The 8,071-nt window shown below is 33.6% G+C and overlaps 1 protein-coding gene across 3 annotated transcripts in view; it reads right to left on the minus strand.

Annotated features, from left to right (window-relative positions):
• Positions 1-7,201: 7,201 nt before the first annotated feature.
• Positions 7,202-8,071, minus strand: part of LOC137620214 (protein amalgam-like) — a 122,849-nt gene continuing 121,979 nt past the window's right edge. For 2 of the 3 annotated variants that reach the window (XM_068350453.1, XM_068350452.1), the window contains exon 10: positions 7,202-7,579. The gene's annotated coding sequence lies outside the window, so the exon portion shown is untranslated. The remainder of the gene's footprint in view (positions 7,580-8,071) is intronic. The other variant, XM_068350451.1, reaches the window with a different exon arrangement.

Here is an 8,071-nt window from a genome sequence, read left to right on the forward strand (position 1 = left end):
AGAATGAAGATGACTCTTATTTAAACATTATAGAAGAATTGATCCTTGCAACAAACCCTGTTTAATTCTATCATCACTAAAACTGTAATCAAGATCTGTGATCCAAGAAATTGGTAATTGCCTCCCCCCTCTCTCTCTCTCTCTCTCTCTCTCTCTCTCTCTCTCTCTCTCTCTCTCTCTCTCTCTCTCTCTCTCTCTCTCTCTTTCAATGACAATCTGATTGAGAAAACATTCCTCTACATTTAGTTCAGATCTGTTAATCATATTGCTAGTATAGAAGTACATGGGAACCCAAAGAGTCCGTAACTTATATATATATATATATATATATATATATATATATATATATATATATATATATATATATATATATATATATATATATATATATATATATGTATATAAATATATGTAAATATATATATATATATATATATATATATATATATATATATATATATATATATATATATATATATATACATATATATGTATATACATATATACATATGTATATACATATACATATACATATATATATATATATATATATATATATATATATATATATATATATATATATATATATATATATATATATATATATATATATATATATATATTTATATAAATTTATTTATATCTAATAGTTTGCTTAAGGTTCATGTACTTCTTCATATGTTAAAGCAATATGAAAGTGTTTATACCAAATAATTATAACAGAATATGGTATAAGGGACCAAGTAAAGGAAGGGAAATCCCATGTAAAATGAGTCAGTAAACCAGTGCTAAGATAAGATGAAGTCAATGCTTAAAGAAAATATGCAATATGAAAATGGAATAAAAATCAGACATTATATGGTTGATAACTCGAAAGAAAAATTATGGATAGATGGTGAAATGGACAACAATATATGGTACAAAAAACAATGAACCAAAAAAAAAAATTAATAAAGAAGTATACATGTGAAATTCTCTCAACTATGGAAGATTGATTGATTGATTGATTTAAAGTTTTCAGGCATCCTGACATCTAAGGTCATTGACGCCGTCAACTATGGAAGAGCTTAATCTATACAGGTTACGGGAATGTATTTTCTTCAAGGATCGTAGCTTCATTAAAGAAGGGTATATGACACGATGTTGAAGTTAAGTTGATAAGAGTTTGAGCAGCAAGTTTCGTAGAAGTCTGTGGGGCGGGTTCAACTCCGCACCCGACCAGTCAGAAAGGCGGACACTTTGCTATCCGTGTAAACACCTCAGGATTACGTATGTAATCGACGGATAGGTTTGCGTAAAGCAAATGGGTGTTACAGACTAATACACACGCAAATACAGCCATTCCAACACATTCTAAAAACATAACAGACGCCTCACACGTCTCGAACTGTCGACTTAACTAAGACATGACTCCTCGCTACTGGAAGGAAGGGCGATGGTGGCTGGTACCAGGGTATTCTTTTAACCCTGGCTGGTACAACACAAACATACGCTACCGGGGTCTATGCGATGACAGGCAGGGCAGCCGGTCGGGTCTACGATCCACTCCAAAAGCCAAAGCAAAGTTCATCAAAAGAAGGCAAAGGTGTTATCCCCCTACGAAAGGGAAAAAAGCACGCTAATAAACGGGGAAAAAAATGGAAAACGAGTGTTTCCGAAGTAAAATACAATTGTTTTACAAACAAGACTGGGAAATGTATTCAGGAGTTGATTGAACGCTTGTAGAAGAAGCTACTATGAAGTCATAGAGTTCGGTAGTTTAAAGAGAGTAGAGACAGGCCTTCAAGTTCGTTATACGATGCCCCAGAGAGTGCAAGGAACTTTCTATAGATTACTTAGCAGGAAGACCGACAGGCTCTCCCTAGATCCCTACTTTCCTATCTCACAAAGACCTTAAGTTCACAGACACTCTTGAATTATCGAACTCTGAGGAGGCCTCTGACTTCCGAACTACATATTGCGAATCAAAGACGTTTTCATCAAGCTACTAATTTACATCCATGATGATTATGATTTAAAAAGAGCTACGCGGATAAAGGTCGGCTAAGATTTTATCTTTTATTACAAATAGAAGCAAAAGGGAAGGAACGATTGAGCATTGTTACTTGATTTTGTAAAAGTAAATAATAAAACAATCAAGCTGGAAAAACTTTCACACCAATGTATGTGAGGAGGAAAAACTATATAGTATGAAGGTACGTGGATAAATGGTTGCTAAGAATTTATGTTTGATTAAAAATTGAACCAAAAGGGAAGCAATAATTGAACATTGTTACCTGATTGAGTTAAAGCCTATAATAAGACAATCAACCTGGAAAATATTTTACACCAATGTATAGGAGGATGGAACACAATATGGTATGAATACCTGTTCCCTGTGAAATTGAGGAAGAGATGAAGAATTAAATTTTTGGCTAAGATTGAAGGATATTCATACTTGCAATTATCAAAAGTTGTCATCGGGATGTTAATGAACAGGAAAAACAATTGTAGCACAGGCGTATATAGTGTACCAACCGTGTTTCACACAATTGTACATAATTCCTTTTGAATATATTATGCTTGTATCTTCGCTCTTCCCTCGCACTAAAACGAACATGAAAATTCATGTCTGGTTTTTCCTCTGTAATATTGTCTGGCTTGTGAACTTGTTATGTCCTGTTGCCTTGAGGTTTTGTATATAAGGAGAGTGTTCCACAATAATATAACTCAGTCGTTTCTAACCTGCCTTTGAGTTCACACCCTTACACGGCGCTGTCACAATAGATATAATTTCATTATCCTTCTAATGATTCAGACAAGATTGATGAAAGATTGTGAATGTAGCCATTGAGAAATCTCTGTTTATCGAAATTCTCTACTGACAGTGATTTGGAAGGTGCATGATAAAATATTTAAGCTCTCTAATGGCACTTCAGTTCACTTGCATTTCCGTAACACTTTCGACTTACGAATTCCCTTGAATTCATTGAATTATAAAAGCATTTATAAATAATGAACCTATATCGATGCTTCGTTACTTCATTTATCAACATATGTTGCTTTAAAGGCTTAAAGGCCACTCATGAATGGCAGAGGCAAGGGACAATGATATTGCCCTATCAAGAAGGACAATGCCCTAGAGACTGACTATACATATGATCAGCGCCCATGCCCCCTCTCCACCCAAGCTAGGACCAGGGAGGGCCAGGCAATGACTGCTGATAACTCAGAAGATAGACCTATAGGCTCCCCCAAACCTCCATCCTTAGCTCACGAGGATGTCAAGGCTGCTGCGACCAACGAAATTAACGAATCTGAGCGAGACTCGAACCCCAGTCTGACGTTCACCAGTCAGGGACGTTACCACATCGGCCACCACAAACCTTGGTAGCAAATAAACAATACGATTATGTAATGGGAAAATGGGTTAAAAAAACAAAGATATGGTTGTACATGTAACGTTTACTACAATAATGTACAAAATGTTTTAATGGAAAATAGCCACATCGAAAACTGACAGCAAAGCTTGGAATAAAGCAGTTACTCACTCATACAGACACTCATTCATGATCGACTCACAACGCCGATCGTTCACTTTCTTAAATAATGAATATGTACATCGAACATTTTGTCCCAGGTATTCAAGCAGGAATACAAAATAAATAAACACATTAAGGCCAGAGCGAAGATGCAGCAAGATTGTTCTTACGTTTATTTTCTCTCTTATGCAGACATGGATTATACAAAAGAAGGAGAGAGGGAGAGAGAGCGAAGGAAAAACAAAACAGCCATTAGGAAAAAAAATATTAATATGCACACATCCACTGAAGGAACCCTGTGAAAAGCTCTCGGGTATATGTATATACATGTAGAAGCTCTGGTTACTTGAATTACACTGATGAATGCAGACCTTTAGTGATTCCAAACACTGGATATAGGAGACTTCAATTCACCTGAAGGTCTATTGGATCTACATTATAACATTAGCCCTGGAAAGAGCTATATAGGGTCTACAAAATCATTGAATAAAAATAGCACATTATTTTACACTTATCATATAAGGGCTTAAGTATTTGAAATTATATTTTATTTCCATGTATCAATTAGAATCATCAATATGAATGAGCCTCAGCCATCAAAATATTAGAATAATTACATATTTTCTAAGTAATGAGACTATAATGAATATTCTTGACGTATTATTGGAATAATTGGAAAAAAACATCATTGTTTCTTTTCTTTATGAAATTATTTGCGATCTTTCATCAACATATTTGCATCTAGATCTCTGATATTCAATATGGTTATGTAGCTGATCAATCTTACATGTTTGATATGTATGATAAATGTTACGTATAAAGAGTTAGCGTGAATATTAGATGTTGGAATAATAGGTCGCGTTTGCGTGTGTTCTTTTATCTGTCGGATGTGTTTGTTGATAATTACAATTCTAGAAAAAGAAATCTTAAGTAAATAATTCCTTAACCCATATACTTTTAAGAGATATTTAGGATATGAAACTTTTTAAAGACAACGCTTACCACAGAATACAGAGAATAAAGTCATCTCAGGAATTTTCATATCTACATTTAGTCCTACCTATAAAAACAAATTATTTAGGATCAGCATTTGCAAGAATTTTGTCAACATAAACACATATTTACTGAGGGTTTCTGGCAATTTATCTATCAGACAGGTTATCATTTTATTTAGAAAAACAAAAATAAATAAAATGTTGGTACGGCGAACGTTGCTCATAAGTACTGATATATTTTCATAATGTATAGTACATAAATGCTCAAACCTACTTTAACAAATATTGTGGTAAATATTGATACATGATACAGAAACCTAAGAATATGATATACATCAATACAAATACGTAAATCTGCTTATACATACGCAGAAGAACATGTATCCATACGTATGCAAATAAAAGTCAATGCGTGAGTTTTATCTGTACAAAATGGGATATATGTCAATATAGCTTTATATTGAACTATCTTAGTTGGAAGGACATTCCGCACGCATTAGGTGTTGGACCACACACGTACTGTACATACGCACTAAACAGATACAGCTTATATGTTCATGTTTTCGTGTAAATATGCATATTTCTGCACACCAAAACGTGAGCATAGGAGTATGCATAGCATAAGTACACTTATTCACACGCAAAATGTCTGTGTATGCATGCACAAGTGCGTATATGTATATCTGTTGGTTGTGTGGTTATGAAAGGAATGTTGATATAAGCATACATCTATCTCAGGTGTACCCAAATGTCATATGAGCACAACACTCCCGATCGATTTCATCAACGCCTCTATTCCACACCGCCGCTTCAATTGTTCTAGTTCAAGGAAATTGAATTTGTTTTTGCGATGCCAGCGGAGTTTAGATTAACAGCCACCAATACAGCAATACAGGATACAAAGTATACATGTTAACTATGCAGCAATACAGGATAAATGTTACCTCTTGTTCATGAAAGTAGAGCCAGGATTACGCTTTTCAATTGGCAACAGATTAACCTCCCCCCCAGAACCTCAAACCCTTTCTCCTTCCTCGACAACACAACAGTTTTAATGAGCGACAGATGGTCAAAAGAAGACTGCACACTATAATGATACGCAAATTGAAAGAGGTATCAAATGATTGGGGTCATTATATACATAGAAAAAGCGGGTCATCCAAGGTTCCCTCAAATTCCTGTTAAATAATTACGAAGGGCGCTCGCTAGAGGAATGGAACTACCAGAGTACGTACATAGAGATCTATGAAATCAGCGGAGATGGTATTCTAGCCAATATGATTACTGCAAATTAGAATTCTTACAGTATTTCCTGTCGTTCAGGAAACGCCTGGGATCATAGGAAGGTTTAAGGCTTGTTATTTATTCAGCTACAGGTATCTTCATACATCAATTATACTTGATAATTTGTTCTAGCATTTACAGAATTGCAGTTCTATGGTATATTAAAATCTACGACAAATATATTTGGAAAAAATATATGTAGCATAACTCTAGGTTAAATTTAGTACAGAGAGTTCCATATATATATAATATATATACTTGGTACTTATTGTTTACCTACACCCATGACATACTATGATGGAAACCTTTCATAGCTCCATAAATTCTTGGTCTGATTTCCTGGTATTTTAAACATTCAGGAAATGTCATAATAATAATAATAATAATAATAATAATAATAATAATAATAATAATAATAATAATAATAATAATAATAATAAGGAGAAGAAGAAGAAGAAGAAGAAGAAGAAGAAGAAGAAGAAGAAGAAGATAAAAAAAAAGGAATATGAATATAAAGACCAATAACAGTAATAAGTATTCAATTTTCAAGTAACTTGGGGAATTAAACTGATGATCAAAGATACACCATGCCATCACTGCATACATTCCTCCACAAAATGTATAAAAGAGAGATAACATAATAACTTCTTGATACACTTAGAATAATAGCGAGCAAACTTTACCCACAAGCAGTTAGTTGATATGTTTAAATTTCCTTGCCGAAGGGATCGAGACAGTGAACGGTAAAATGCAAATTTGCCTGGAACACGATGAGACAAAGATCCTACTTGTTTTGCCTTTTATTTTCAAGCAAATATGAATGCTTTTCATATGTGCAACATCTTATGTCCATTGAATATAAACAGTTATTTCTGGCGAGGTTAGGAGTGGGTAAAATCTCGGAGCCGGATGCAAAGGGTTTGCTCTGATTCCAAACATATTTAGTAATATAACTTCAATAATGTGTAGGTAAAGACTAAGCGTTTAAAGGAAACAAGAGCACTATTCACTTTAATTGATAACCTGTCACGCTCTTTTTTTCCTTTCAAATCGGAGCGTAATGTTATTCATTTTGTGGAAAGCAGTGTTTAGTTGGGATTCTTTGCGATAGTATATTTAGAGATTGTTTATAATTGTTTATTGTTTATTATTCTCCTTTTACGCCATTTGTGGCTGAATGGATATACTGGCGTCCTGGTGTCTCTTTTATTATCAGAAAAAATCTCACAGGGAGGAGTTTGGCTTATTGGCAACAGTAGTAATAATCAAGCGATATATTACTAGTTAGTTACTACAAACTAAAAAAAAATTTTTACCGTATCTGTGAAACTACGAACGAAAAAAAAAATGTTTTACGTATCTGTAAAACTACGAACGAAAAAAAAAAGTTTAACGTATCTGTGAAACTTCAACTGGAAAAAAAAAAGTTTAACGTATCTGTGAAACTTCAAACGAAAAAAAAAATGTTTTACGTATCTGTAAAACTACGAACGGAAAAAAAATGTTTTACGTACCGTGTCTATAAAGGATTCAAGAGGAAAAAAATAAAACAGAGAAAACTTTTCAGCATAAAATTGCTGAAAAATCAAGGAATTTGTATATTTCATATGAATTAAGAGCAGTTTCCACAAATATCAGCCAGCCACTAGTCAGTTCTTTCTTTCACCGGTCCTTTGGAAATTTCATCACAATGGCCACCTTATGCTGATATTGAATGGCTTATTGTAAGACACCGTTACTGTGGAATTCGTTCTTAGAACTTGTTGTAGTCTGATATAACTGAAAAATAGAAAAAAATGTATTAGTATATTTCTACTGAATAAGTCATACTTAGATACTATTAATCATCATTTACTGTAGGAGATATACAAAATATTCTATAGGATACGTTCAGTGATGAAGAGAACATGTTACGATTCCTTAAAAAAAGTTATTATGAATATGTCTTTTTAGGTACAGTATGAGTAGGGGGTGAAAATTTAAACAAAAAAAATATAGAAAACTTGATGTGTTGTACCCATTAGTTTGAAAATATGACTGATAAAAGATTCGTTGGCAAGCAGAGAGAGAATATATGATTATGCACAGGAATGTAGAAAAATGCTCTTAATTTGCAAGAACTGAAAGAAGGTATAAGTAAATCCATATATTAAAAGAAAGTTGCAACACGAAAGCAAGCAGCACTCTAAGGTACACAAGAATTTGAAAATGTGTCATGAAGGGGTGGAGAAAAAACGGAATAGTTTATGAAAACGTTGGCAAATAACTTGG

Source organism: Palaemon carinicauda, chromosome 26 (genome assembly GCF_036898095.1).
Source record: "Palaemon carinicauda isolate YSFRI2023 chromosome 26, ASM3689809v2, whole genome shotgun sequence".
In the NCBI taxonomy this organism is placed as follows: Eukaryota; Metazoa; Arthropoda; class Malacostraca; order Decapoda; family Palaemonidae; genus Palaemon; species Palaemon carinicauda.